Consider the following 22,874-nt stretch of genomic DNA (forward strand, 5'->3'; position numbering starts at 1 on the left):
AGACAATATTATCAAACATGATTCCGTTTCATGGTTGCTAAATTAGTGTTGATCAACATTTAACAATTGGCATACTTTTGTTTGTAATTTAGCCGTTGAAATACAGGTGCTAACCAAACATGTTAGATTTACCAGTGAAGAAAAGTAAAGTTCCCTTTAGGTTTTAGGAACCTCTCTTGCCAATGCTAAGAACTGCTTCAATTTTAGAAAAAGAAACTTCTGATTATCTTTGACACGTTTTAAAGGATTAGGAAAAAGATGAAAAGCAGCTTACGGCCATACCTCTCTGGTTCCGCCCGATCTCGTCTGATCTCGGAAGCTAAGCAGAGCAGGGCCTGGTTAGTACCTGGATGGAAGACCGCCTGGGAATCCCAGGTGCCGTAAGCTTTTTCACTTCTCTCTCTGAAAGCCGCCCAGCGCCGTAGCTTGTACACCTACACAATTGTAAAAAGTTGATCACATTGTAGAAGAGATGCAATAGGAAGAAGATGAAAGGTGGCTTACGTCCATACCATCGTCAGGCCATTTGAGGTGGCGGGGACTGCAATGGCCATCCACCGATTGGCTGGGACTCCTGGGCGGGTCTTCTCTAGTCCATCCAATTTTCGCCATAGGATGTCACAGCCTTCTTTGCATACCCTTATTTAACCCACAAAAAGATGCCAACGGCAGGCGTGACATAATTTTTTGACGCATTATAAAGGATTAGGAAAAAGATAAAAAGCAGCTTACGGCCATACCTCTCTGGTTCCGCCCGATCTCGTCTGATCTCGGAAGCTAAGCAGAGCAGGGCCTGGTTAGTACCTGGATCGAAGACCGCCTGGGAATCCCAGGTGCCGTAAGCTTTTTCACTTCTCTCTGAAAGCTGCAGAGCGCCGCAGATTGTACACCTACAAATTACAAAAAGTATATCACATTGTTGAAGAGATGCATGTTTATTGTTGTTTTAACGTTGGATATGAAAGGCATTTAGACAATATTATCAAACATGATTCCGTTTCATGGTTGCTAAATTAGTGTTGATCAACATTTAACAATTGGCATACTTTTGTTTGTAATTTAGCCGTTGAAATACAGGTGCTAACCAAACATGTTAGATTTACCAGTGAAGAAAAGTAAAGTTCCCTTTAGGTTTTAGGAACCTCTCTTGCCAATGCTAAGAACTGCTTCAATTTTAGAAAAAGAAACTTCTGATTATCTTTGACACGTTTTAAAGGATTAGGAAAAAGATGAAAAGCAGCTTACGGCCATACCTCTCTGGTTCCGCCCGATCTCGTCTGATCTCGGAAGCTAAGCAGAGCAGGGCCTGGTTAGTACCTGGATGGAAGACCGCCTGGGAATCCCAGGTGCCGTAAGCTTTTTCACTTCTCTCTCTGAAAGCCGCCCAGCGCCGTATCTTGTACACCTACACAATTGTAAAAAGTTGATCACATTGTAGAAGAGATGCAATAGGAAGAAGATGAAAGGTGGCTTACGTCCATACCATCGTCAGGCCATTTGAGGTGGCGGGGACTGCAATGGCCATCCACCGATTGGCTGGGACTCCTGGGCGGGTCTTCTCTAGTCCATCCAATTTTCGCCATAGGATGTCACAGCCTTCTTTGCATACCCTTATTTAACCCACACAAAGATGCCAACGGCAGGCGTGACATAATTTTTTGACGCATTATAAAGGATTAGGAAAAAGATAAAAAGCAGCTTACGGCCATACCTCTCTGGTTCCGCCCGATCTCGTCTGATCTCGGAAGCTAAGCAGAGCAGGGCCTGGTTAGTACCTGGATGGAAGACCGCCTGGGAATCCCAGGTGCCGTAAGCTTTTTCACTTCTCTCTGAAAGCTGCAGAGCGCCGCAGATTGTACACCTACAAATTACAAAAAGTATATCACATTGTTGAAGAGATGCATGTTTATTGTTGTTTTAACGTTGGATATGAAAGGCATTTAGACAATATTATCAAACATGATTCCGTTTCATGGTTGCTAAATTAGTGTTGATCAACATTTAACAATTGGCATACTTTTGTTTGTAATTTAGCCGTTGAAATACAGGTGCTAACCAAACATGTTAGATTTACCAGTGAAGAAAAGTAAAGTTCCCTTTAGGTTTTAGGAACCTCTCTTGCCAATGCTAAGAACTGCTTCAATTTTAGAAAAAGAAACTTCTGATTATCTTTGACACGTTTTAAAGGATTAGGAAAAAGATGAAAAGCAGCTTACGGCCATACCTCTCTGGTTCCGCCCGATCGCGTCTGATCTCGGAAGCTAAGCAGAGCAGGGCCTGGTTAGTACCTGGATGGAAGACCGCCTGGGAATCCCAGGTGCCGTAAGCTTTTTCACTTCTCTCTCTGAAAGCCGCCCAGCGCCGTAGCTTGTACACCTACACAATTGTAAAAAGTTGATCACATTGTAGAAGAGATGCAATAGGAAGAAGATGAAAGGTGGCTTACGTCCATACCATCGTCAGGCCATTTGAGGTGGCGGGGACTGCAATGGCCATCCACCGATTGGCTGGGACTCCTGGGCGGGTCTTCTCTAGTCCATCCAATTTTCGCCATAGGATGTCACAGCCTTCTTTGCATACCCTTATTTAACCCACAAAAAGATGCCAACGGCAGGCGTGACATAATTTTTTGACGCATTATAAAGGATTAGGAAAAAGATAAAAAGCAGCTTACGGCCATACCTCTCTGGTTCCGCCCGATCTCGTCTGATCTCGGAAGCTAAGCAGAGCAGGGCCTGGTTAGTACCTGGATGGAAGACCGCCTGGGAATCCCAGGTGCCGTAAGCTTTTTCACTTCTCTCTGAAAGCTGCAGAGCGCCGCAGATTGTACACCTACAAATTACAAAAAGTATATCACATTGTTGAAGAGATGCATGTTTATTGTTGTTTTAACGTTGGATATGAAAGGCATTTAGACAATATTATCAAACATGATTCCGTTTCATGGTTGCTAAATTAGTGTTGATCAACATTTAACAATTGGCATACTTTTGTTTGTAATTTAGCCGTTGAAATACAGGTGCTAACCAAACATGTTAGATTTACCAGTGAAGAAAAGTAAAGTTCCCTTTAGGTTTTAGGAACCTCTCTTGCCAATGCTAAGAACTGCTTCAATTTTAGAAAAAGAAACTTCTGATTATCTTTGACACGTTTTAAAGGATTAGGAAAAAGATGAAAAGCAGCTTACGGCCATACCTCTCTGGTTCCGCCCGATCTCGTCTGATCTCGGAAGCTAAGCAGAGCAGGGCCTGGTTAGTACCTGGATGGAAGACCGCCTGGGAATCCCAGGTGCCGTAAGCTTTTTCACTTCTCTCTCTGAAAGCCGCCCAGCGCCGTAGCTTGTACACCTACACAATTGTAAAAAGTTGATCACATTGTAGAAGAGATGCAATAGGAAGAAGATGAAAGGTGGCTTACGTCCATACCATCGTCAGGCCATTTGAGGTGGCGGGGACTGCAATGGCCATCCACCGATTGGCTGGGACTCCTGGGCGGGTCTTCTCTAGTCCATCCAATTTTCGCCATAGGATGTCACAGCCTTCTTTGCATACCCTTATTTAACCCACACAAAGATGCCAACGGCAGGCGTGACATAATTTTTTGACGCATTATAAAGGATTAGGAAAAAGATAAAAAGCAGCTTACGGCCATACCTCTCTGGTTCCGCCCGATCTCGTCTGATCTCGGAAGCTAAGCAGAGCAGGGCCTGGTTAGTACCTGGATGGAAGACCGCCTGGGAATCCCAGGTGCCGTAAGCTTTTTCACTTCTCTCTGAAAGCTGCAGAGCGCCGCAGATTGTACACCTACAAATTACAAAAAGTATATCACATTGTTGAAGAGATGCATGTTTATTGTTGTTTTAACGTTGGATATGAAAGGCATTTAGACAATATTATCAAACATGATTCCGTTTCATGGTTGCTAAATTAGTGTTGATCAACATTTAACAATTGGCATACTTTTGTTTGTAATTTAGCCGTTGAAATACAGGTGCTAACCAAACATGTTAGATTTACCAGTGAAGAAAAGTAAAGTTCCCTTTAGGTTTTAGGAACCTCTCTTGCCAATGCTAAGAACTGCTTCAATTTTAGAAAAAGAAACTTCTGATTATCTTTGACACGTTTTAAAGGATTAGGAAAAAGATAAAAAGCAGCTTACGGCCATACCTCTCTGGTTCCGCCCGATCTCGTCTGATCTCGGAAGCTAAGCAGAGCAGGGCCTGGTTAGTACCTGGATGGAAGACCGCCTGGGAATCCCAGGTGCCGTAAGCTTTTTCACTTCTCTCTCTGAAAGCCGCCCAGCGCCGTAGCTTGTACACCTACACAATTGTAAAAAGTTGATCACATTGTAGAAGAGATGCAATAGGAAGAAGATGAAAGGTGGCTTACGTCCATACCATCGTCAGGCCATTTGAGGTGGCGGGGACTGCAATGGCCATCCACCGATTGGCTGGGACTCCTGGGCGGGTCTTCTCTAGTCCATCCAATTTTCGCCATAGGATGTCACAGCCTTCTTTGCATACCCTTATTTAACCCACAAAAAGATGCCAACGGCAGGCGTGACATAATTTTTTGACGCATTATAAAGGATTAGGAAAAAGATAAAAAGCAGCTTACGGCCATACCTCTCTGGTTCCGCCCGATCTCGTCTGATCTCGGAAGCTAAGCAGAGCAGGGCCTGGTTAGTACCTGGATGGAAGACCGCCTGGGAATCCCAGGTGCCGTAAGCTTTTTCACTTCTCTCTGAAAGCTGCAGAGCGCCGCAGATTGTACACCTACAAATTACAAAAAGTATATCACATTGTTGAAGAGATGCATGTTTATTGTTGTTTTAACGTTGGATATGAAAGGCATTTAGACAATATTATCAAACATGATTCCGTTTCATGGTTGCTAAATTAGTGTTGATCAACATTTAACAATTGGCATACTTTTGTTTGTAATTTAGCCGTTGAAATACAGGTGCTAACCAAACATGTTAGATTTACCAGTGAAGAAAAGTAAAGTTCCCTTTAGGTTTTAGGAACCTCTCTTGCCAATGCTAAGAACTGCTTCAATTTTAGAAAAAGAAACTTCTGATTATCTTTGACACGTTTTAAAGGATTAGGAAAAAGATGAAAAGCAGCTTACGGCCATACCTCTCTGGTTCCGCCCGATCTCGTCTGATCTCGGAAGCTAAGCAGAGCAGGGCCTGGTTAGTACCTGGATCGAAGACCGCCTGGGAATCCCAGGTGCCGTAAGCTTTTTCACTTCTCTCTGAAAGCTGCAGAGCGCCGCAGATTGTACACCTACAAATTACAAAAAGTATATCACATTGTTGAAGAGATGCATGTTTATTGTTGTTTTAACGTTGGATATGAAAGGCATTTAGACAATATTATCAAACATGATTCCGTTTCATGGTTGCTAAATTAGTGTTGATCAACATTTAACAATTGGCATACTTTTGTTTGTAATTTAGCCGTTGAAATAAAGGTGCTAACCAAACATGTTAGATTTACCAGTGAAGAAAAGTAAAGTTCCCTTTAGGTTTTAGGAACCTCTCTTGCCAATGCTAAGAACTGCTTCAATTTTAGAAAAAGAAACTTCTGATTATCTTTGACACGTTTTAAAGGATTAGGAAAAAGATGAAAAGCAGCTTACGGCCATACCTCTCTGGTTCCGCCCGATCTCGTCTGATCTCGGAAGCTAAGCAGAGCAGGGCCTGGTTAGTACCTGGATGGAAGACCGCCTGGGAATCCCAGGTGCCGTAAGCTTTTTCACTTCTCTCTCTGAAAGCCGCCCAGCGCCGTAGCTTGTACACCTACACAATTGTAAAAAGTTGATCACATTGTAGAAGAGATGCAATAGGAAGAAGATGAAAGGTGGCTTACGTCCATACCATCGTCAGGCCATTTGAGGTGGCGGGGACTGCAATGGCCATCCACCGATTGGCTGGGACTCCTGGGCGGGTCTTCTCTAGTCCATCCAATTTTCGCCATAGGATGTCACAGCCTTCTTTGCATACCCTTATTTAACCCACACAAAGATGCCAACGGCAGGCGTGACATAATTTTTTGACGCATTATAAAGGATTAGGAAAAAGAGAAAAAGCAGCTTACGGCCATACCTCTCTGGTTCCGCCCGATCTCGTCTGATCTCGGAAGCTAAGCAGAGCAGGGCCTGGTTAGTACCTGGATGGAAGACCGCCTGGGAATCCCAGGTGCCGTAAGCTTTTTCACTTCTCTCTGAAAGCTGCAGAGCGCCGCAGATTGTACACCTACAAATTACAAAAAGTATATCACATTGTTGAAGAGATGCATGTTTATTGTTGTTTTAACGTTGGATATGAAAGGCATTTAGACAATATTATCAAACATGATTCCGTTTCATGGTTGCTAAATTAGTGTTGATCAACATTTAACAATTGGCATACTTTTGTTTGTAATTTAGCCGTTGAAATACAGGTGCTAACCAAACATGTTAGATTTACCAGTGAAGAAAAGTAAAGTTCCCTTTAGGTTTTAGGAACCTCTCTTGCCAATGCTAAGAACTGCTTCAATTTTAGAAAAAGAAACTTCTGATTATCTTTGACACGTTTTAAAGGATTAGGAAAAAGATGAAAAGCAGCTTACGGCCATACCTCTCTGGTTCCGCCCGATCTCGTCTGATCTCGGAAGCTAAGCAGAGCAGGGCCTGGTTAGTACCTGGATGGAAGACCGCCTGGGAATCCCAGGTGCCGTAAGCTTTTTCACTTCTCTCTCTGAAAGCCGCCCAGCGCCGTAGCTTGTACACCTACACAATTGTAAAAAGTTGATCACATTGTAGAAGAGATGCAATAGGAAGAAGATGAAAGGTGGCTTACGTCCATACCATCGTCAGGCCATTTGAGGTGGCGGGGACTGCAATGGCCATCCACCGATTGGCTGGGACTCCTGGGCGGGTCTTCTCTAGTCCATCCAATTTTCGCCATAGGATGTCACAGCCTTCTTTGCATACCCTTATTTAACCCACACAAAGATGCCAACGGCAGGCGTGACATAATTTTTTGACGCATTATAAAGGATTAGGAAAAAGATAAAAAGCAGCTTACGGCCATACCTCTCTGGTTCCGCCCGATCTCGTCTGATCTCGGAAGCTAAGCAGAGCAGGGCCTGGTTAGTACCTGGATGGAAGACCGCCTGGGAATCCCAGGTGCCGTAAGCTTTTTCACTTCTCTCTGAAAGCTGCAGAGCGCCGCAGATTGTACACCTACAAATTACAAAAAGTATATCACATTGTTGAAGAGATGCATGTTTATTGTTGTTTTAACGTTGGATATGAAAGGCATTTAGACAATATTATCAAACATGATTCCGTTTCATGGTTGCTAAATTAGTGTTGATCAACATTTAACAATTGGCATACTTTTGTTTGTAATTTAGCCGTTGAAATACAGGTGCTAACCAAACATGTTAGATTTACCAGTGAAGAAAAGTAAAGTTCCCTTTAGGTTTTAGGAACCTCTCTTGCCAATGCTAAGAACTGCTTCAATTTTAGAAAAAGAAACTTCTGATTATCTTTGACACGTTTTAAAGGATTAGGAAAAAGATGAAAAGCAGCTTACGGCCATACCTCTCTGGTTCCGCCCGATCTCGTCTGATCTCGGAAGCTAAGCAGAGCAGGGCCTGGTTAGTACCTGGATGGAAGACCGCCTGGGAATCCCAGGTGCCGTAAGCTTTTTCACTTCTCTCTCTGAAAGCCGCCCAGCGCCGTAGCTTGTACACCTACACAATTGTAAAAAGTTGATCACATTGTAGAAGAGATGCAATAGGAAGAAGATGAAAGGTGGCTTACGTCCATACCATCGTCAGGCCATTTGAGGTGGCGGGGACTGCAATGGCCATCCACCGATTGGCTGGGACTCCTGGGCGGGTCTTCTCTAGTCCATCCAATTTTCGCCATAGGATGTCACAGCCTTCTTTGCATACCCTTATTTAACCCACACAAAGATGCCAACGGCAGGCGTGACATAATTTTTTGACGCATTATAAAGGATTAGGAAAAAGATAAAAAGCAGCTTACGGCCATACCTCTCTGGTTCCGCCCGATCTCGTCTGATCTCGGAAGCTAAGCAGAGCAGGGCCTGGTTAGTACCTGGATGGAAGACCGCCTGGGAATCCCAGGTGCCGTAAGCTTTTTCACTTCTCTCTGAAAGCTGCAGAGCGCCGCAGATTGTACACCTACAAATTACAAAAAGTATATCACATTGTTGAAGAGATGCATGTTTATTGTTGTTTTAACGTTGGATATGAAAGGCATTTAGACAATATTATCAAACATGATTCCGTTTCATGGTTGCTAAATTAGTGTTGATCAACATTTAACAATTGGCATACTTTTGTTTGTAATTTAGCCGTTGAAATACAGGTGCTAACCAAACATGTTAGATTTACCAGTGAAGAAAAGTAAAGTTCCCTTTAGGTTTTAGGAACCTCTCTTGCCAATGCTAAGAACTGCTTCAATTTTAGAAAAAGAAACTTCTGATTATCTTTGACACGTTTTAAAGGATTAGGAAAAAGATGAAAAGCAGCTTACGGCCATACCTCTCTGGTTCCGCCCGATCTCGTCTGATCTCGGAAGCTAAGCAGAGCAGGGCCTGGTTAGTACCTGGATGGAAGACCGCCTGGGAATCCCAGGTGCCGTAAGCTTTTTCACTTCTCTCTCTGAAAGCCGCCCAGCGCCGTAGCTTGTACACCTACACAATTGTAAAAAGTTGATCACATTGTAGAAGAGATGCAATAGGAAGAAGATGAAAGGTGGCTTACGTCCATACCATCGTCAGGCCATTTGAGGTGGCGGGGACTGCAATGGCCATCCACCGATTGGCTGGGACTCCTGGGCGGGTCTTCTCTAGTCCATCCAATTTTCGCCATAGGATGTCACAGCCTTCTTTGCATACCCTTATTTAACCCACACAAAGATGCCAACGGCAGGCGTGACATAATTTTTTGACGCATTATAAAGGATTAGGAAAAAGATAAAAAGCAGCTTACGGCCATACCTCTCTGGTTCCGCCCGATCTCGTCTGATCTCGGAAGCTAAGCAGAGCAGGGCCTGGTTAGTACCTGGATGGAAGACCGCCTGGGAATCCCAGGTGCCGTAAGCTTTTTCACTTCTCTCTGAAAGCTGCAGAGCGCCGCAGATTGTACACCTACAAATTACAAAAAGTATATCACATTGTTGAAGAGATGCATGTTTATTGTTGTTTTAACGTTGGATATGAAAGGCATTTAGACAATATTATCAAACATGATTCCGTTTCATGGTTGCTAAATTAGTGTTGATCAACATTTAACAATTGGCATACTTTTGTTTGTAATTTAGCCGTTGAAATACAGGTGCTAACCAAACATGTTAGATTTACCAGTGAAGAAAAGTAAAGTTCCCTTTAGGTTTTAGGAACCTCTCTTGCCAATGCTAAGAACTGCTTCAATTTTAGAAAAAGAAACTTCTGATTATCTTTGACACGTTTTAAAGGATTAGGAAAAAGATAAAAAGCAGCTTACGGCCATACCTCTCTGGTTCCGCCCGATCTCGTCTGATCTCGGAAGCTAAGCAGAGCAGGGCCTGGTTAGTACCTGGATGGAAGACCGCCTGGGAATCCCAGGTGCCGTAAGCTTTTTCACTTCTCTCTCTGAAAGCCGCCCAGCGCCGTAGCTTGTACACCTACACAATTGTAAAAAGTTGATCACATTGTAGAAGAGATGCAATAGGAAGAAGATGAAAGGTGGCTTACGTCCATACCATCGTCAGGCCATTTGAGGTGGCGGGGACTGCAATGGCCATCCACCGATTGGCTGGGACTCCTGGGCGGGTCTTCTCTAGTCCATCCAATTTTCGCCATAGGATGTCACAGCCTTCTTTGCATACCCTTATTTAACCCACAAAAAGATGCCAACGGCAGGCGTGACATAATTTTTTGACGCATTATAAAGGATTAGGAAAAAGATAAAAAGCAGCTTACGGCCATACCTCTCTGGTTCCGCCCGATCTCGTCTGATCTCGGAAGCTAAGCAGAGCAGGGCCTGGTTAGTACCTGGATGGAAGACCGCCTGGGAATCCCAGGTGCCGTAAGCTTTTTCACTTCTCTCTGAAAGCTGCAGAGCGCCGCAGATTGTACACCTACAAATTACAAAAAGTATATCACATTGTTGAAGAGATGCATGTTTATTGTTGTTTTAACGTTGGATATGAAAGGCATTTAGACAATATTATCAAACATGATTCCGTTTCATGGTTGCTAAATTAGTGTTGATCAACATTTAACAATTGGCATACTTTTGTTTGTAATTTAGCCGTTGAAATACAGGTGCTAACCAAACATGTTAGATTTACCAGTGAAGAAAAGTAAAGTTCCCTTTAGGTTTTAGGAACCTCTCTTGCCAATGCTAAGAACTGCTTCAATTTTAGAAAAAGAAACTTCTGATTATCTTTGACACGTTTTAAAGGATTAGGAAAAAGATGAAAAGCAGCTTACGGCCATACCTCTCTGGTTCCGCCCGATCTCGTCTGATCTCGGAAGCTAAGCAGAGCAGGGCCTGGTTAGTACCTGGATCGAAGACCGCCTGGGAATCCCAGGTGCCGTAAGCTTTTTCACTTCTCTCTGAAAGCTGCAGAGCGCCGCAGATTGTACACCTACAAATTACAAAAAGTATATCACATTGTTGAAGAGATGCATGTTTATTGTTGTTTTAACGTTGGATATGAAAGGCATTTAGACAATATTATCAAACATGATTCCGTTTCATGGTTGCTAAATTAGTGTTGATCAACATTTAACAATTGGCCTACTTTTGTTTGTAATTTAGCCGTTGAAATACAGGTGCTAACCCAACATGTTAGAATTGCCAGTGAAGAAAAGTAAAGTTACCTTCAGGTTTTAGGAACCTCTCTTGCCAATCCTAAGAACTGCTTCAATTTTAGAAAAAGAAACTCTTCTGATTATCTTTGACGCATTATAAAGGATTAGGAAAAAGATAAAAAGCAGCTTACGGCCATACCTCTCTGGTTCCGCCCGATCTCGTCTGATCTCGGAAGCTAAGCAGAGCAGGGCCTGGTTAGTACCTGGATGGAAGACCGCCTGGGAATCCCAGGTGCCGTAAGCTTTTTCACTTCTCTCTGAAAGCTGCAGAGCGCCGCAGATTGTACACCTACAAATTACAAAAAGTATATCACATTGTTGAAGAGATGCATGTTTATTGTTGTTTTAACGTTGGATATGAAAGGCATTTAGACAATATTATCAAACATGATTCCGTTTCATGGTTGCTAAATTAGTGTTGATCAACATTTAACAATTGGCATACTTTTGTTTGTAATTTAGCCGTTGAAATACAGGTGCTAACCAAACATGTTAGATTTACCAGTGAAGAAAAGTAAAGTTCCCTTTAGGTTTTAGGAACCTCTCTTGCCAATGCTAAGAACTGCTTCAATTTTAGAAAAAGAAACTTCTGATTATCTTTGACACGTTTTAAAGGATTAGGAAAAAGATAAAAAGCAGCTTACGGCCATACCTCTCTGGTTCCGCCCGATCTCGTCTGATCTCGGAAGCTAAGCAGAGCAGGGCCTGGTTAGTACCTGGATGGAAGACCGCCTGGGAATCCCAGGTGCCGTAAGCTTTTTCACTTCTCTCTCTGAAAGCCGCCCAGCGCCGTAGCTTGTACACCTACACAATTGTAAAAAGTTGATCACATTGTAGAAGAGATGCAATAGGAAGAAGATGAAAGGTGGCTTACGTCCATACCATCGTCAGGCCATTTGAGGTGGCGGGGACTGCAATGGCCATCCACCGATTGGCTGGGACTCCTGGGCGGGTCTTCTCTAGTCCATCCAATTTTCGCCATAGGATGTCACAGCCTTCTTTGCATACCCTTATTTAACCCACAAAAAGATGCCAACGGCAGGCGTGACATAATTTTTTGACGCATTATAAAGGATTAGGAAAAAGATAAAAAGCAGCTTACGGCCATACCTCTCTGGTTCCGCCCGATCTCGTCTGATCTCGGAAGCTAAGCAGAGCAGGGCCTGGTTAGTACCTGGATGGAAGACCGCCTGGGAATCCCAGGTGCCGTAAGCTTTTTCACTTCTCTCTGAAAGCTGCAGAGCGCCGCAGATTGTACACCTACAAATTACAAAAAGTATATCACATTGTTGAAGAGATGCATGTTTATTGTTGTTTTAACGTTGGATATGAAAGGCATTTAGACAATATTATCAAACATGATTCCGTTTCATGGTTGCTAAATTAGTGTTGATCAACATTTAACAATTGGCATACTTTTGTTTGTAATTTAGCCGTTGAAATACAGGTGCTAACCAAACATGTTAGATTTACCAGTGAAGAAAAGTAAAGTTCCCTTTAGGTTTTAGGAACCTCTCTTGCCAATGCTAAGAACTGCTTCAATTTTAGAAAAAGAAACTTCTGATTATCTTTGACACGTTTTAAAGGATTAGGAAAAAGATGAAAAGCAGCTTACGGCCATACCTCTCTGGTTCCGCCCGATCTCGTCTGATCTCGGAAGCTAAGCAGAGCAGGGCCTGGTTAGTACCTGGATGGAAGACCGCCTGGGAATCCCAGGTGCCGTAAGCTTTTTCACTTCTCTCTCTGAAAGCCGCCCAGCGCCGTAGCCTGTACACCTACACAATTGTAAAAAGTTGATCACATTGTAGAAGAGATGCAATAGGAAGAAGATGAAAGGTGGCTTACGTCCATACCATCGTCAGGCCATTTGAGGTGGCGGGGACTGCAATGGCCATCCACCGATTGGCTGGGACTCCTGGGCGGGTCTTCTCTAGTCCATCCAATTTTCGCCATAGGATGTCACAGCCTTCTTTGCATACCCTTATTTAACCCACACAAAGATGCCAACGGCAGGCGTGACATAATTTTTTGACGCATTATAAAGGATTAGGAAAAAGATAAAAAGCAGCTTACGGCCATACCTCTCTGGTTCCGCCCGATCTCGTCTGATCTCGGAAGCTAAGCAGAGCAGGGCCTGGTTAGTACCTGGATGGAAGACCGCCTGGGAATCCCAGGTGCCGTAAGCTTTTTCACTTCTCTCTGAAAGCTGCAGAGCGCCGCAGATTGTACACCTACAAATTACAAAAAGTATATCACATTGTTGAAGAGATGCATGTTTATTGTTGTTTTAACGTTGGATATGAAAGGCATTTAGACAATATTATCAAACATGATTCCGTTTCATGGTTGCTAAATTAGTGTTGATCAACATTTAACAATTGGCATACTTTTGTTTGTAATTTAGCCGTTGAAATACAGGTGCTAACCAAACATGTTAGATTTACCAGTGAAGAAAAGTAAAGTTCCCTTTAGGTTTTAGGAACCTCTCTTGCCAATGCTAAGAACTGCTTCAATTTTAGAAAAAGAAACTTCTGATTATCTTTGACACGTTTTAAAGGATTAGGAAAAAGATGAAAAGCAGCTTACGGCCATACCTCTCTGGTTCCGCCCGATCTCGTCTGATCTCGGAAGCTAAGCAGAGCAGGGCCTGGTTAGTACCTGGATGGAAGACCGCCTGGGAATCCCAGGTGCCGTAAGCTTTTTCACTTCTCTCTCTGAAAGCCGCCCAGCGCCGTAGCTTGTACACCTACACAATTGTAAAAAGTTGATCACATTGTAGAAGAGATGCAATAGGAAGAAGATGAAAGGTGGCTTACGTCCATACCATCGTCAGGCCATTTGAGGTGGCGGGGACTGCAATGGCCATCCACCGATTGGCTGGGACTCCTGGGCGGGTCTTCTCTAGTCCATCCAATTTTCGCCATAGGATGTCACAGCCTTCTTTGCATACCCTTATTTAACCCACACAAAGATGCCAACGGCAGGCGTGACATAATTTTTTGACGCATTATAAAGGATTAGGAAAAAGATAAAAAGCAGCTTACGGCCATACCTCTCTGGTTCCGCCCGATCTCGTCTGATCTCGGAAGCTAAGCAGAGCAGGGCCTGGTTAGTACCTGGATGGAAGACCGCCTGGGAATCCCAGGTGCCGTAAGCTTTTTCACTTCTCTCTGAAAGCTGCAGAGCGCCGCAGATTGTACACCTACAAATTACAAAAAGTATATCACATTGTTGAAGAGATGCATGTTTATTGTTGTTTTAACGTTGGATATGAAAGGCATTTAGACAATATTATCAAACATGATTCCGTTTCATGGTTGCTAAATTAGTGTTGATCAACATTTAACAATTGGCATACTTTTGTTTGTAATTTAGCCGTTGAAATACAGGTGCTAACCAAACATGTTAGATTTACCAGTGAAGAAAAGTAAAGTTCCCTTTAGGTTTTAGGAACCTCTCTTGCCAATGCTAAGAACTGCTTCAATTTTAGAAAAAGAAACTTCTGATTATCTTTGACACGTTTTAAAGGATTAGGAAAAAGATAAAAAGCAGCTTACGGCCATACCTCTCTGGTTCCGCCCGATCTCGTCTGATCTCGGAAGCTAAGCAGAGCAGGGCCTGGTTAGTACCTGGATGGAAGACCGCCTGGGAATCCCAGGTGCCGTAAGCTTTTTCACTTCTCTCTCTGAAAGCCGCCCAGCGCCGTAGCTTGTACACCTACACAATTGTAAAAAGTTGATCACATTGTAGAAGAGATGCAATAGGAAGAAGATGAAAGGTGGCTTACGTCCATACCATCGTCAGGCCATTTGAGGTGGCGGGGACTGCAATGGCCATCCACCGATTGGCTGGGACTCCTGGGCGGGTCTTCTCTAGTCCATCCAATTTTCGCCATAGGATGTCACAGCCTTCTTTGCATACCCTTATTTAACCCACAAAAAGATGCCAACGGCAGGCGTGACATAATTTTTTGACGCATTATAAAGGATTAGGAAAAAGATAAAAAGCAGCTTACGGCCATACCTCTCTGGTTCCGCCCGATCTCGTCTGATCTCGGAAGCTAAGCAGAGCAGGGCCTGGTTAGTACCTGGATGGAAGACCGCCTGGGAATCCCAGGTGCCGTAAGCTTTTTCACTTCTCTCTGAAAGCTGCAGAGCGCCGCAGATTGTACACCTACAAATTACAAAAAGTATATCACATTGTTGAAGAGATGCATGTTTATTGTTGTTTTAACGTTGGATATGAAAGGCATTTAGACAATATTATCAAACATGATTCCGTTTCATGGTTGCTAAATTAGTGTTGATCAACATTTAACAATTGGCATACTTTTGTTTGTAATTTAGCCGTTGAAATACAGGTGCTAACCAAACATGTTAGATTTACCAGTGAAGAAAAGTAAAGTTCCCTTTAGGTTTTAGGAACCTCTCTTGCCAATGCTAAGAACTGCTTCAATTTTAGAAAAAGAAACTTCTGATTATCTTTGACACGTTTTAAAGGATTAGGAAAAAGATAAAAAGCAGCTTACGGCCATACCTCTCTGGTTCCGCCCGATCTCGTCTGATCTCGGAAGCTAAGCAGAGCAGGGCCTGGTTAGTACCTGGATGGAAGACCGCCTGGGAATCCCAGGTGCCGTAAGCTTTTTCACTTCTCTCTCTGAAAGCCGCCCAGCGCCGTAGCTTGTACACCTACACAATTGTAAAAAGTTGATCACATTGTAGAAGAGATGCAATAGGAAGAAGATGAAAGGTGGCTTACGTCCATACCATCGTCAGGCCATTTGAGGTGGCGGGGACTGCAATGGCCATCCACCGATTGGCTGGGACTCCTGGGCGGGTCTTCTCTAGTCCATCCAATTTTCGCCATAGGATGTCACAGCCTTCTTTGCATACCCTTATTTAACCCACAAAAAGATGCCAACGGCAGGCGTGACATAATTTTTTGACGCATTATAAAGGATTAGGAAAAAGATAAAAAGCAGCTTACGGCCATACCTCTCTGGTTCCGCCCGATCTCGTCTGATCTCGGAAGCTAAGCAGAGCAGGGCCTGGTTAGTACCTGGATCGAAGACCGCCTGGGAATCCCAGGTGCCGTAAGCTTTTTCACTTCTCTCTGAAAGCTGCAGAGCGCCGCAGATTGTACACCTACAAATTACAAAAAGTATATCACATTGTTGAAGAGATGCATGTTTATTGTTGTTTTAACGTTGGATATGAAAGGCATTTAGACAATATTATCAAACATGATTCCGTTTCATGGTTGCTAAATTAGTGTTGATCAACATTTAACAATTGGCATACTTTTGTTTGTAATTTAGCCGTTGAAATACAGGTGCTAACCAAACATGTTAGATTTACCAGTGAAGAAAAGTAAAGTTCCCTTTAGGTTTTAGGAACCTCTCTTGCCAATGCTAAGAACTGCTTCAATTTTAGAAAAAGAAACTTCTGATTATCTTTGACACGTTTTAAAGGATTAGGAAAAAGATGAAAAGCAGCTTACGGCCATACCTCTCTGGTTCCGCCCGATCTCGTCTGATCTCGGAAGCTAAGCAGAGCAGGGCCTGGTTAGTACCTGGATGGAAGACCGCCTGGGAATCCCAGGTGCCGTAAGCTTTTTCACTTCTCTCTCTGAAAGCCGCCCAGCGCCGTAGCTTGTACACCTACACAATTGTAAAAAGTTGATCACATTGTAGAAGAGATGCAATAGGAAGAAGATGAAAGGTGGCTTACGTCCATACCATCGTCAGGCCATTTGAGGTGGCGGGGACTGCAATGGCCATCCACCGATTGGCTGGGACTCCTGGGCGGGTCTTCTCTAGTCCATCCAATTTTCGCCATAGGATGTCACAGCCTTCTTTGCATACCCTTATTTAACCCACACAAAGATGCCAACGGCAGGCGTGACATAATTTTTTGACGCATTATAAAGGATTAGGAAAAAGATAAAAAGCAGCTTACGGCCATACCTCTCTGGTTCCGCCCGATCTCGTCTGATCTCGGAAGCTAAGCAGAGCAGGGCCTGGTTAGTACCTGGATGGAAGACCGCCTGGGAATCCCAGGTGCCGTAAGCTTTTTCACTTCTCTCTGAAAGCTGCAGAGCGCCGCAGATTGTACACCTACAAATTACAAAAAGTATATCACATTGTTGAAGAGATGCATGTTTATTGTTGTTTTAACGTTGGATATGAAAGGCATTTAGACAATATTATCAAACATGATTCCGTTTCATGGTTGCTAAATTAGTGTTGATCAACATTTAACAATTGGCATACTTTTGTTTGTAATTTAGCCGTTGAAATACAGGTGCTAACCAAACATGTTAGATTTACCAGTGAAGAAAAGTAAAGTTCCCTTTAGGTTTTAGGAACCTCTCTTGCCAATGCTAAGAACTGCTTCAATTTTAGAAAAAGAAACTTCTGATTATCTTTGACACGTTTTAAAGGATTAGGAAAAAGATGAAAAGCAGCTTACGGCCATACCTCTCTGGTTCCGCCCGATCTCGTCTGATCTCGGAAGCTAAGCAGAGCAGGGCCTGGTTAGTACCTGGATGGAAGACCGCCTGGGAATCCCAGGTGCCGTAAGCTTTTTCACTTCTCTCTCTGAAAGCCGCCCAGCGCCGTAGCTTGTACACCTACACAATTGTAAAAAGTTGATCACATTGTAGAAGAGATGCAATAGGAAGAAGATGAAAGGTGGCTTACGTCCATACCATCGTCAGGCCATTTGAGGTGGCGGGGACTGCAATGGCCATCCACCGATTGGCTGGGACTCCTGGGCGGGTCTTCTCTAGTCCATCCAATTTTCGCCATAGGATGTCACAGCCTTCTTTGCATACCCTTATTTAACCCACACAAAGATGCCAACGGCAGGCGTGACATAATTTTTTGACGCATTATAAAGGATTAGGAAAAAGATAAAAAGCAGCTTACGGCCATACCTCTCTGGTTCCGCCCGATCTCGTCTGATCTCGGAAGCTAAGCAGAGCAGGGCCTGGTTAGTACCTGGATGGAAGACCGCCTGGGAATCCCAGGTGCCGTAAGCTTTTTCACTTCTCTCTGAAAGCTGCAGAGCGCCGCAGATTGTACACCTACAAATTACAAAAAGTATATCACATTGTTGAAGAGATGCATGTTTATTGTTGTTTTAACGTTGGATATGAAAGGCATTTAGACAATATTATCAAACATGATTCCGTTTCATGGTTGCTAAATTAGTGTTGATCAACATTTAACAATTGGCATACTTTTGTTTGTAATTTAGCCGTTGAAATACAGGTGCTAACCAAACATGTTAGATTTACCAGTGAAGAAAAGTAAAGTTCCCTTTAGGTTTTAGGAACCTCTCTTGCCAATGCTAAGAACTGCTTCAATTTTAGAAAAAGAAACTTCTGATTATCTTTGACACGTTTTAAACGATTAGGAAAAAGATGAAAAGCAGCTTACGGCCATACCTCTCTGGTTCCGCCCGATCTCGTCTGATCTCGGAAGCTAAGCAGAGCAGGGCCTGGTTAGTACCTGGATGGAAGACCGCCTGGGAATCCCAGGTGCCGTAAGCTTTTTCACTTCTCTCTCTGAAAGCCGCCCAGCGCCGTAGCTTGTACACCTACACAATTGTAAAAAGTTGATCACATTGTAGAAGAGATGCAATAGGAAGAAGATGAAAGGTGGCTTACGTCCATACCATCGTCAGGCCATTTGAGGTGGCGGGGACTGCAATGGCCATCCACCGATTGGCTGGGACTCCTGGGCGGGTCTTCTCTAGTCCATCCAATTTTCGCCATAGGATGTCAAAGCCTTCTTTGCATACCCTTATTTAACCCACAAAAAGATGCCAACGGCAGGCGTGACATAATTTTTTGACGCATTATAAAGGATTAGGAAAAAGATAAAAAGCAGCTTACGGCCATACCTCTCTGGTTCCGCCCGATCTCGTCTGATCTCGGAAGCTAAGCAGAGCAGGGCCTGGTTAGTACCTGAATGGAAGACCGCCTGGGAATCCCAGGTGCCGTAAGCTTTTTCACTTCTCTCTCTGAAAGCCGCCCAGCGCCGTAGCTTGTACACCTACACAATTGTAAAAAGTTGATCACATTGTAGAAGAGATGCAATAGGAAGAAGATGAAAGGTGGCTTACGTCCATACCATCGTCAGGCCATTTGAGGTGGCGGGGACTGCAATGGCCATCCACCGATTGGCTGGGACTCCTGGGCGGGTCTTCTCTAGTCCATCCAATTTTCGCCATAGGATGTCACAGCCTTCTTTGCATACCCTTATTTAACCCACACAAAGATGCCAACGGCAGGCGTGACATAATTTTTTGACGCATTATAAAGGATTAGGAAAAAGATAAAAAGCAGCTTACGGCCATACCTCTCTGGTTCCGCCCGATCTCGTCTGATCTCGGAAGCTAAGCAGAGCAGGGCCTGGTTAGTACCTGGATGGAAGACCGCCTGGGAATCCCAGGTGCCGTAAGCTTTTTCACTTCTCTCTGAAAGCTGCAGAGCGCCGCAGATTGTACACCTACAAATTACAAAAAGTATATCACATTGTTGAAGAGATGCATGTTTATTGTTGTTTTAACGTTGGATATGAAAGGCATTTAGACAATATTATCAAACATGATTCCGTTTCATGGTTGCTAAATTAGTGTTGATCAACATTTAACAATTGGCATACTTTTGTTTGTAATTTAGCCGTTGAAATACAGGTGCTAACCAAACATGTTAGATTTACCAGTGAAGAAAAGTAAAGTTCCCTTTAGGTTTTAGGAACCTCTCTTGCCAATGCTAAGAACTGCTTCAATTTTAGAAAAAGAAACTTCTGATTATCTTTGACACGTTTTAAAGGATTAGGAAAAAGATGAAAAGCAGCTTACGGCCATACCTCTCTGGTTCCGCCCGATCTCGTCTGATCTCGGAAGCTAAGCAGAGCAGGGCCTGGTTAGTACCTGGATGGAAGACCGCCTGGGAATCCCAGGTGCCGTAAGCTTTTTCACTTCTCTCTCTGAAAGCCGCCCAGCGCCGTAGCTTGTACACCTACACAATTGTAAAAAGTTGATCACATTGTAGAAGAGATGCAATAGGAAGAAGATGAAAGGTGGCTTACGTCCATACCATCGTCAGGCCATTTGAGGTGGCGGGGACTGCAATGGCCATCCACCGATTGGCTGGGACTCCTGGGCGGGTCTTCTCTAGTCCATCCAATTTTCGCCATAGGATGTCACAGCCTTCTTTGCATACCCTTATTTAACCCACACAAAGATGCCAACGGCAGGCGTGACATAATTTTTTGACGCATTATAAAGGATTAGGAAAAAGATAAAAAGCAGCTTACGGCCATACCTCTCTGGTTCCGCCCGATCTCGTCTGATCTCGGAAGCTAAGCAGAGCAGGGCCTGGTTAGTACCTGGATGGAAGACCGCCTGGGAATCCCAGGTGCCGTAAGCTTTTTCACTTCTCTCTGAAAGCTGCAGAGCGCCGCAGATTGTACACCTACAAATTACAAAAAGTATATCACATTGTTGAAGAGATGCATGTTTATTGTTGTTTTAACGTTGGATATGAAAGGCATTTAGACAATATTATCAAACATGATTCCGTTTCATGGTTGCTAAATTAGTGTTGATCAACATTTAACAATTGGCATACTTTTGTTTGTAATTTAGCCGTTGAAATACAGGTGCTAACCAAACATGTTAGATTTACCAGTGAAGAAAAGTAAAGTTCCCTTTAGGTTTTAGGAACCTCTCTTGCCAATGCTAAGAACTGCTTCAATTTTAGAAAAAGAAACTTCTGATTATCTTTGACACGTTTTAAAGGATTAGGAAAAAGATGAAAAGCAGCTTACGGCCATACCTCTCTGGTTCCGCCCGATCTCGTCTGATCTCGGAAGCTAAGCAGAGCAGGGCCTGGTTAGTACCTGGATGGAAGACCGCCTGGGAATCCCAGGTGCCGTAAGCTTTTTCACTTCTCTCTGAAAGCTGCAGAGCGCCGCAGATTGTACACCTACAAATTACAAAAAGTATATCACATTGTTGAAGAGATGCATGTTTATTGTTGTTTTAACGTTGGATATGAAAGGCATTTAGACAATAATATCAAACATGATTCCGTTTCATGGTTGCTAAATTAGTGTTGATCAACATTTAACAATTGGCATACTTTTGTTTGTAATTTAGCCGTTGAAATACAGGTGCTAACCAAACATGTTAGATTTACCAGTGAAGAAAAGTAAAGTTCCCTTTAGGTTTTAGGAACCTCTCTTGCCAATGCTAAGAACTGCTTCAATTTTAGAAAAAGAAACTTCTGATTATCTTTGACACGTTTTAAAGGATTAGGAAAAAGATGAAAAGCAGCTTACGGCCATACCTCTCTGGTTCCGCCCGATCTCGTCTGATCTCGGAAGCTAAGCAGAGCAGGGCCTGGTTAGTACCTGGATGGAAGACCGCCTGGGAATCCCAGGTGCCGTAAGCTTTTTCACTTCTCTCTGAAAGCTGCAGAGCGCCGCAGATTGTACACCTACAAATTACAAAAAGTATATCACATTGTTGAAGAGATGCATGTTTATTGTTGTTTTAACGTTGGATATGAAAGGCATTTAGACAATAATATCAAACATGATTCCGTTTCATGGTTGCTAAATTAGTGTTGATCAACATTTAACAATTGGCATACTTTTGTTTGTAATTTAGCCGTTGAAATACAGGTGCTAACCAAACATGTTAGATTTACCAGTGAAGAAAAGTAAAGTTCCCTTTAGGTTTTAGGAACCTCTCTTGCCAATGCTAAGAACTGCTTCAATTTTAGAAAAAGAAACTTCTGATTATCTTTGACACGTTTTAAAGGATTAGGAAAAAGATGAAAAGCAGCTTACGGCCATACCTCTCTGGTTCCGCCCGATCTCGTCTGATCTCGGAAGCTAAGCAGAGCAGGGCCTGGTTAGTACCTGGATGGAAGACCGCCTGGGAATCCCAGGTGCCGTAAGCTTTTTCACTTCTCTCTGAAAGCTGCAGAGCGCCGCAGATTGTACACCTACAAATTACAAAAAGTATATCACATTGTTGAAGAGATGCATGTTTATTGTTGTTTTAACGTTGGATATGAAAGGCATTTAGACAATAATATCAAACATGATTCCGTTTCATGGTTGCTAAATTAGTGTTGATCAACATTTAACAATTGGCATACTTTTGTTTGTAATTTAGCCGTTGAAATACAGGTGCTAACCAAACATGTTAGATTTACCAGTGAAGAAAAGTAAAGTTCCCTTTAGGTTTTAGGAACCTCTCTTGCCAATGCTAAGAACTGCTTCAATTTTAGAAAAAGAAACTTCTGATTATCTTTGACACGTTTTAAAGGATTAGGAAAAAGATAAAAAGCAGCTTACGGCCATACCTCTCTGGTTCCGCCCGATCTCGTCTGATCTCGGAAGCTAAGCAGAGCAGGGCCTGGTTAGTACCTGGATGGAAGACCGCCTGGGAATCCCAGGTGCCGTAAGCTTTTTCACTTCTCTCTCTGAAAGCCGCCCAGCGCCGTAGCTTGTACACCTACACAATTGTAAAAAGTTGATCACATTGTAGAAGAGATGCAATAGGAAGAAGATGAAAGGTGGCTTACGTCCATACCATCGTCAGGCCATTTGAGGTGGCGGGGACTGCAATGGCCATCCACCGATTGGCTGGGACTCCTGGGCGGGTCTTCTCTAGTCCATCCAATTTTCGCCATAGGATGTCACAGCCTTCTTTGCATACCCTTATTTAACCCACACAAAGATGCCAACGGCAGGCGTGACATAATTTTTTGACGCATTATAAAGGATTAGGAAAAAGATAAAAAGCAGCTTACGGCCATACCTCTCTGGTTCCGCCCGATCTCGTCTGATCTCGGAAGCTAAGCAGAGCAGGGCCTGGTTAGTACCTGGATGGAAGACCGCCTGGGAATCCCAGGTGCCGTAAGCTTTTTCACTTCTCTCTGAAAGCTGCAGAGCGCCGCAGATTGTA

General features: G+C 43.4%; 47 non-coding genes across 47 annotated transcripts; all 47 read left to right on the top strand.

Annotated features, from left to right (window-relative positions):
- Nucleotides 1-268: 268 nt before the first annotated feature.
- Nucleotides 269-387, top strand: LOC134123484 (5S ribosomal RNA). Its single transcript, XR_009954970.1, has one exon. It is a non-coding gene; the product is annotated as a 5S ribosomal RNA (ribosomal RNA).
- A 339-nt stretch (nt 388-726) lies between these two features.
- On the top strand, nt 727-845 carry LOC134123111 (5S ribosomal RNA). The gene has a single exon (XR_009954620.1). It is a non-coding gene; the product is annotated as a 5S ribosomal RNA (ribosomal RNA).
- Nucleotides 846-1,239: 394 nt separating this feature from the next.
- Nucleotides 1,240-1,358, top strand: LOC134123485 (5S ribosomal RNA). The gene has a single exon (XR_009954971.1). It is a non-coding gene; the product is annotated as a 5S ribosomal RNA (ribosomal RNA).
- Nucleotides 1,359-1,697: 339 nt separating this feature from the next.
- LOC134123486 (5S ribosomal RNA) lies at nt 1,698-1,816 on the top strand. The gene has a single exon (XR_009954972.1). It is a non-coding gene; the product is annotated as a 5S ribosomal RNA (ribosomal RNA).
- A 394-nt stretch (nt 1,817-2,210) lies between these two features.
- On the top strand, nt 2,211-2,329 carry LOC134123010 (5S ribosomal RNA). The gene has a single exon (XR_009954519.1). It is a non-coding gene; the product is annotated as a 5S ribosomal RNA (ribosomal RNA).
- Nucleotides 2,330-2,668: 339 nt separating this feature from the next.
- On the top strand, nt 2,669-2,787 carry LOC134123488 (5S ribosomal RNA). Its single transcript, XR_009954974.1, has one exon. It is a non-coding gene; the product is annotated as a 5S ribosomal RNA (ribosomal RNA).
- Nucleotides 2,788-3,181: 394 nt separating this feature from the next.
- LOC134123489 (5S ribosomal RNA) lies at nt 3,182-3,300 on the top strand. Its single transcript, XR_009954975.1, has one exon. It is a non-coding gene; the product is annotated as a 5S ribosomal RNA (ribosomal RNA).
- A 339-nt stretch (nt 3,301-3,639) lies between these two features.
- Nucleotides 3,640-3,758, top strand: LOC134123490 (5S ribosomal RNA). Its single transcript, XR_009954976.1, has one exon. It is a non-coding gene; the product is annotated as a 5S ribosomal RNA (ribosomal RNA).
- Nucleotides 3,759-4,152: 394 nt separating this feature from the next.
- On the top strand, nt 4,153-4,271 carry LOC134123491 (5S ribosomal RNA). The gene has a single exon (XR_009954977.1). It is a non-coding gene; the product is annotated as a 5S ribosomal RNA (ribosomal RNA).
- A 339-nt stretch (nt 4,272-4,610) lies between these two features.
- Nucleotides 4,611-4,729, top strand: LOC134123492 (5S ribosomal RNA). The gene has a single exon (XR_009954978.1). It is a non-coding gene; the product is annotated as a 5S ribosomal RNA (ribosomal RNA).
- A 394-nt stretch (nt 4,730-5,123) lies between these two features.
- Nucleotides 5,124-5,242, top strand: LOC134123112 (5S ribosomal RNA). Its single transcript, XR_009954621.1, has one exon. It is a non-coding gene; the product is annotated as a 5S ribosomal RNA (ribosomal RNA).
- Nucleotides 5,243-5,636: 394 nt separating this feature from the next.
- Nucleotides 5,637-5,755, top strand: LOC134123493 (5S ribosomal RNA). The gene has a single exon (XR_009954979.1). It is a non-coding gene; the product is annotated as a 5S ribosomal RNA (ribosomal RNA).
- Nucleotides 5,756-6,094: 339 nt separating this feature from the next.
- LOC134123494 (5S ribosomal RNA) lies at nt 6,095-6,213 on the top strand. The gene has a single exon (XR_009954980.1). It is a non-coding gene; the product is annotated as a 5S ribosomal RNA (ribosomal RNA).
- Nucleotides 6,214-6,607: 394 nt separating this feature from the next.
- Nucleotides 6,608-6,726, top strand: LOC134123495 (5S ribosomal RNA). The gene has a single exon (XR_009954981.1). It is a non-coding gene; the product is annotated as a 5S ribosomal RNA (ribosomal RNA).
- Nucleotides 6,727-7,065: 339 nt separating this feature from the next.
- On the top strand, nt 7,066-7,184 carry LOC134123496 (5S ribosomal RNA). Its single transcript, XR_009954982.1, has one exon. It is a non-coding gene; the product is annotated as a 5S ribosomal RNA (ribosomal RNA).
- Nucleotides 7,185-7,578: 394 nt separating this feature from the next.
- On the top strand, nt 7,579-7,697 carry LOC134123497 (5S ribosomal RNA). The gene has a single exon (XR_009954983.1). It is a non-coding gene; the product is annotated as a 5S ribosomal RNA (ribosomal RNA).
- Nucleotides 7,698-8,036: 339 nt separating this feature from the next.
- Nucleotides 8,037-8,155, top strand: LOC134123499 (5S ribosomal RNA). Its single transcript, XR_009954985.1, has one exon. It is a non-coding gene; the product is annotated as a 5S ribosomal RNA (ribosomal RNA).
- Nucleotides 8,156-8,549: 394 nt separating this feature from the next.
- Nucleotides 8,550-8,668, top strand: LOC134123500 (5S ribosomal RNA). The gene has a single exon (XR_009954986.1). It is a non-coding gene; the product is annotated as a 5S ribosomal RNA (ribosomal RNA).
- Nucleotides 8,669-9,007: 339 nt separating this feature from the next.
- Nucleotides 9,008-9,126, top strand: LOC134123501 (5S ribosomal RNA). The gene has a single exon (XR_009954987.1). It is a non-coding gene; the product is annotated as a 5S ribosomal RNA (ribosomal RNA).
- A 394-nt stretch (nt 9,127-9,520) lies between these two features.
- Nucleotides 9,521-9,639, top strand: LOC134123502 (5S ribosomal RNA). The gene has a single exon (XR_009954988.1). It is a non-coding gene; the product is annotated as a 5S ribosomal RNA (ribosomal RNA).
- A 339-nt stretch (nt 9,640-9,978) lies between these two features.
- On the top strand, nt 9,979-10,097 carry LOC134123503 (5S ribosomal RNA). Its single transcript, XR_009954989.1, has one exon. It is a non-coding gene; the product is annotated as a 5S ribosomal RNA (ribosomal RNA).
- Nucleotides 10,098-10,491: 394 nt separating this feature from the next.
- Nucleotides 10,492-10,610, top strand: LOC134123113 (5S ribosomal RNA). Its single transcript, XR_009954622.1, has one exon. It is a non-coding gene; the product is annotated as a 5S ribosomal RNA (ribosomal RNA).
- Nucleotides 10,611-11,006: 396 nt separating this feature from the next.
- On the top strand, nt 11,007-11,125 carry LOC134123504 (5S ribosomal RNA). The gene has a single exon (XR_009954990.1). It is a non-coding gene; the product is annotated as a 5S ribosomal RNA (ribosomal RNA).
- A 394-nt stretch (nt 11,126-11,519) lies between these two features.
- On the top strand, nt 11,520-11,638 carry LOC134123505 (5S ribosomal RNA). The gene has a single exon (XR_009954991.1). It is a non-coding gene; the product is annotated as a 5S ribosomal RNA (ribosomal RNA).
- A 339-nt stretch (nt 11,639-11,977) lies between these two features.
- Nucleotides 11,978-12,096, top strand: LOC134123506 (5S ribosomal RNA). Its single transcript, XR_009954992.1, has one exon. It is a non-coding gene; the product is annotated as a 5S ribosomal RNA (ribosomal RNA).
- Nucleotides 12,097-12,490: 394 nt separating this feature from the next.
- Nucleotides 12,491-12,609, top strand: LOC134123507 (5S ribosomal RNA). The gene has a single exon (XR_009954993.1). It is a non-coding gene; the product is annotated as a 5S ribosomal RNA (ribosomal RNA).
- A 339-nt stretch (nt 12,610-12,948) lies between these two features.
- On the top strand, nt 12,949-13,067 carry LOC134123508 (5S ribosomal RNA). Its single transcript, XR_009954994.1, has one exon. It is a non-coding gene; the product is annotated as a 5S ribosomal RNA (ribosomal RNA).
- Nucleotides 13,068-13,461: 394 nt separating this feature from the next.
- Nucleotides 13,462-13,580, top strand: LOC134123510 (5S ribosomal RNA). The gene has a single exon (XR_009954996.1). It is a non-coding gene; the product is annotated as a 5S ribosomal RNA (ribosomal RNA).
- Nucleotides 13,581-13,919: 339 nt separating this feature from the next.
- LOC134123511 (5S ribosomal RNA) lies at nt 13,920-14,038 on the top strand. The gene has a single exon (XR_009954997.1). It is a non-coding gene; the product is annotated as a 5S ribosomal RNA (ribosomal RNA).
- A 394-nt stretch (nt 14,039-14,432) lies between these two features.
- Nucleotides 14,433-14,551, top strand: LOC134123512 (5S ribosomal RNA). The gene has a single exon (XR_009954998.1). It is a non-coding gene; the product is annotated as a 5S ribosomal RNA (ribosomal RNA).
- A 339-nt stretch (nt 14,552-14,890) lies between these two features.
- LOC134123513 (5S ribosomal RNA) lies at nt 14,891-15,009 on the top strand. The gene has a single exon (XR_009954999.1). It is a non-coding gene; the product is annotated as a 5S ribosomal RNA (ribosomal RNA).
- Nucleotides 15,010-15,403: 394 nt separating this feature from the next.
- On the top strand, nt 15,404-15,522 carry LOC134123514 (5S ribosomal RNA). Its single transcript, XR_009955000.1, has one exon. It is a non-coding gene; the product is annotated as a 5S ribosomal RNA (ribosomal RNA).
- A 339-nt stretch (nt 15,523-15,861) lies between these two features.
- LOC134123114 (5S ribosomal RNA) lies at nt 15,862-15,980 on the top strand. Its single transcript, XR_009954623.1, has one exon. It is a non-coding gene; the product is annotated as a 5S ribosomal RNA (ribosomal RNA).
- A 394-nt stretch (nt 15,981-16,374) lies between these two features.
- On the top strand, nt 16,375-16,493 carry LOC134123515 (5S ribosomal RNA). The gene has a single exon (XR_009955001.1). It is a non-coding gene; the product is annotated as a 5S ribosomal RNA (ribosomal RNA).
- Nucleotides 16,494-16,832: 339 nt separating this feature from the next.
- On the top strand, nt 16,833-16,951 carry LOC134123516 (5S ribosomal RNA). Its single transcript, XR_009955002.1, has one exon. It is a non-coding gene; the product is annotated as a 5S ribosomal RNA (ribosomal RNA).
- A 394-nt stretch (nt 16,952-17,345) lies between these two features.
- LOC134123517 (5S ribosomal RNA) lies at nt 17,346-17,464 on the top strand. The gene has a single exon (XR_009955003.1). It is a non-coding gene; the product is annotated as a 5S ribosomal RNA (ribosomal RNA).
- A 339-nt stretch (nt 17,465-17,803) lies between these two features.
- On the top strand, nt 17,804-17,922 carry LOC134123518 (5S ribosomal RNA). The gene has a single exon (XR_009955004.1). It is a non-coding gene; the product is annotated as a 5S ribosomal RNA (ribosomal RNA).
- A 394-nt stretch (nt 17,923-18,316) lies between these two features.
- LOC134123519 (5S ribosomal RNA) lies at nt 18,317-18,435 on the top strand. The gene has a single exon (XR_009955005.1). It is a non-coding gene; the product is annotated as a 5S ribosomal RNA (ribosomal RNA).
- Nucleotides 18,436-18,774: 339 nt separating this feature from the next.
- Nucleotides 18,775-18,893, top strand: LOC134123006 (5S ribosomal RNA). The gene has a single exon (XR_009954515.1). It is a non-coding gene; the product is annotated as a 5S ribosomal RNA (ribosomal RNA).
- A 339-nt stretch (nt 18,894-19,232) lies between these two features.
- Nucleotides 19,233-19,351, top strand: LOC134123521 (5S ribosomal RNA). The gene has a single exon (XR_009955007.1). It is a non-coding gene; the product is annotated as a 5S ribosomal RNA (ribosomal RNA).
- Nucleotides 19,352-19,745: 394 nt separating this feature from the next.
- Nucleotides 19,746-19,864, top strand: LOC134123522 (5S ribosomal RNA). The gene has a single exon (XR_009955008.1). It is a non-coding gene; the product is annotated as a 5S ribosomal RNA (ribosomal RNA).
- A 339-nt stretch (nt 19,865-20,203) lies between these two features.
- LOC134123523 (5S ribosomal RNA) lies at nt 20,204-20,322 on the top strand. The gene has a single exon (XR_009955009.1). It is a non-coding gene; the product is annotated as a 5S ribosomal RNA (ribosomal RNA).
- Nucleotides 20,323-20,716: 394 nt separating this feature from the next.
- Nucleotides 20,717-20,835, top strand: LOC134123524 (5S ribosomal RNA). Its single transcript, XR_009955010.1, has one exon. It is a non-coding gene; the product is annotated as a 5S ribosomal RNA (ribosomal RNA).
- A 394-nt stretch (nt 20,836-21,229) lies between these two features.
- On the top strand, nt 21,230-21,348 carry LOC134123525 (5S ribosomal RNA). Its single transcript, XR_009955011.1, has one exon. It is a non-coding gene; the product is annotated as a 5S ribosomal RNA (ribosomal RNA).
- A 394-nt stretch (nt 21,349-21,742) lies between these two features.
- LOC134123526 (5S ribosomal RNA) lies at nt 21,743-21,861 on the top strand. Its single transcript, XR_009955012.1, has one exon. It is a non-coding gene; the product is annotated as a 5S ribosomal RNA (ribosomal RNA).
- Nucleotides 21,862-22,255: 394 nt separating this feature from the next.
- LOC134123527 (5S ribosomal RNA) lies at nt 22,256-22,374 on the top strand. Its single transcript, XR_009955013.1, has one exon. It is a non-coding gene; the product is annotated as a 5S ribosomal RNA (ribosomal RNA).
- Nucleotides 22,375-22,713: 339 nt separating this feature from the next.
- Nucleotides 22,714-22,832, top strand: LOC134123528 (5S ribosomal RNA). The gene has a single exon (XR_009955014.1). It is a non-coding gene; the product is annotated as a 5S ribosomal RNA (ribosomal RNA).
- The last annotated feature ends 42 nt before the right edge of the window (nt 22,833-22,874 follow it).

This window comes from Pungitius pungitius, unplaced genomic scaffold (genome assembly GCF_949316345.1).
Source record: "Pungitius pungitius unplaced genomic scaffold, fPunPun2.1 scaffold_31, whole genome shotgun sequence".
NCBI lineage: Eukaryota > Metazoa > Chordata > Actinopteri > Perciformes > Gasterosteidae > Pungitius > Pungitius pungitius.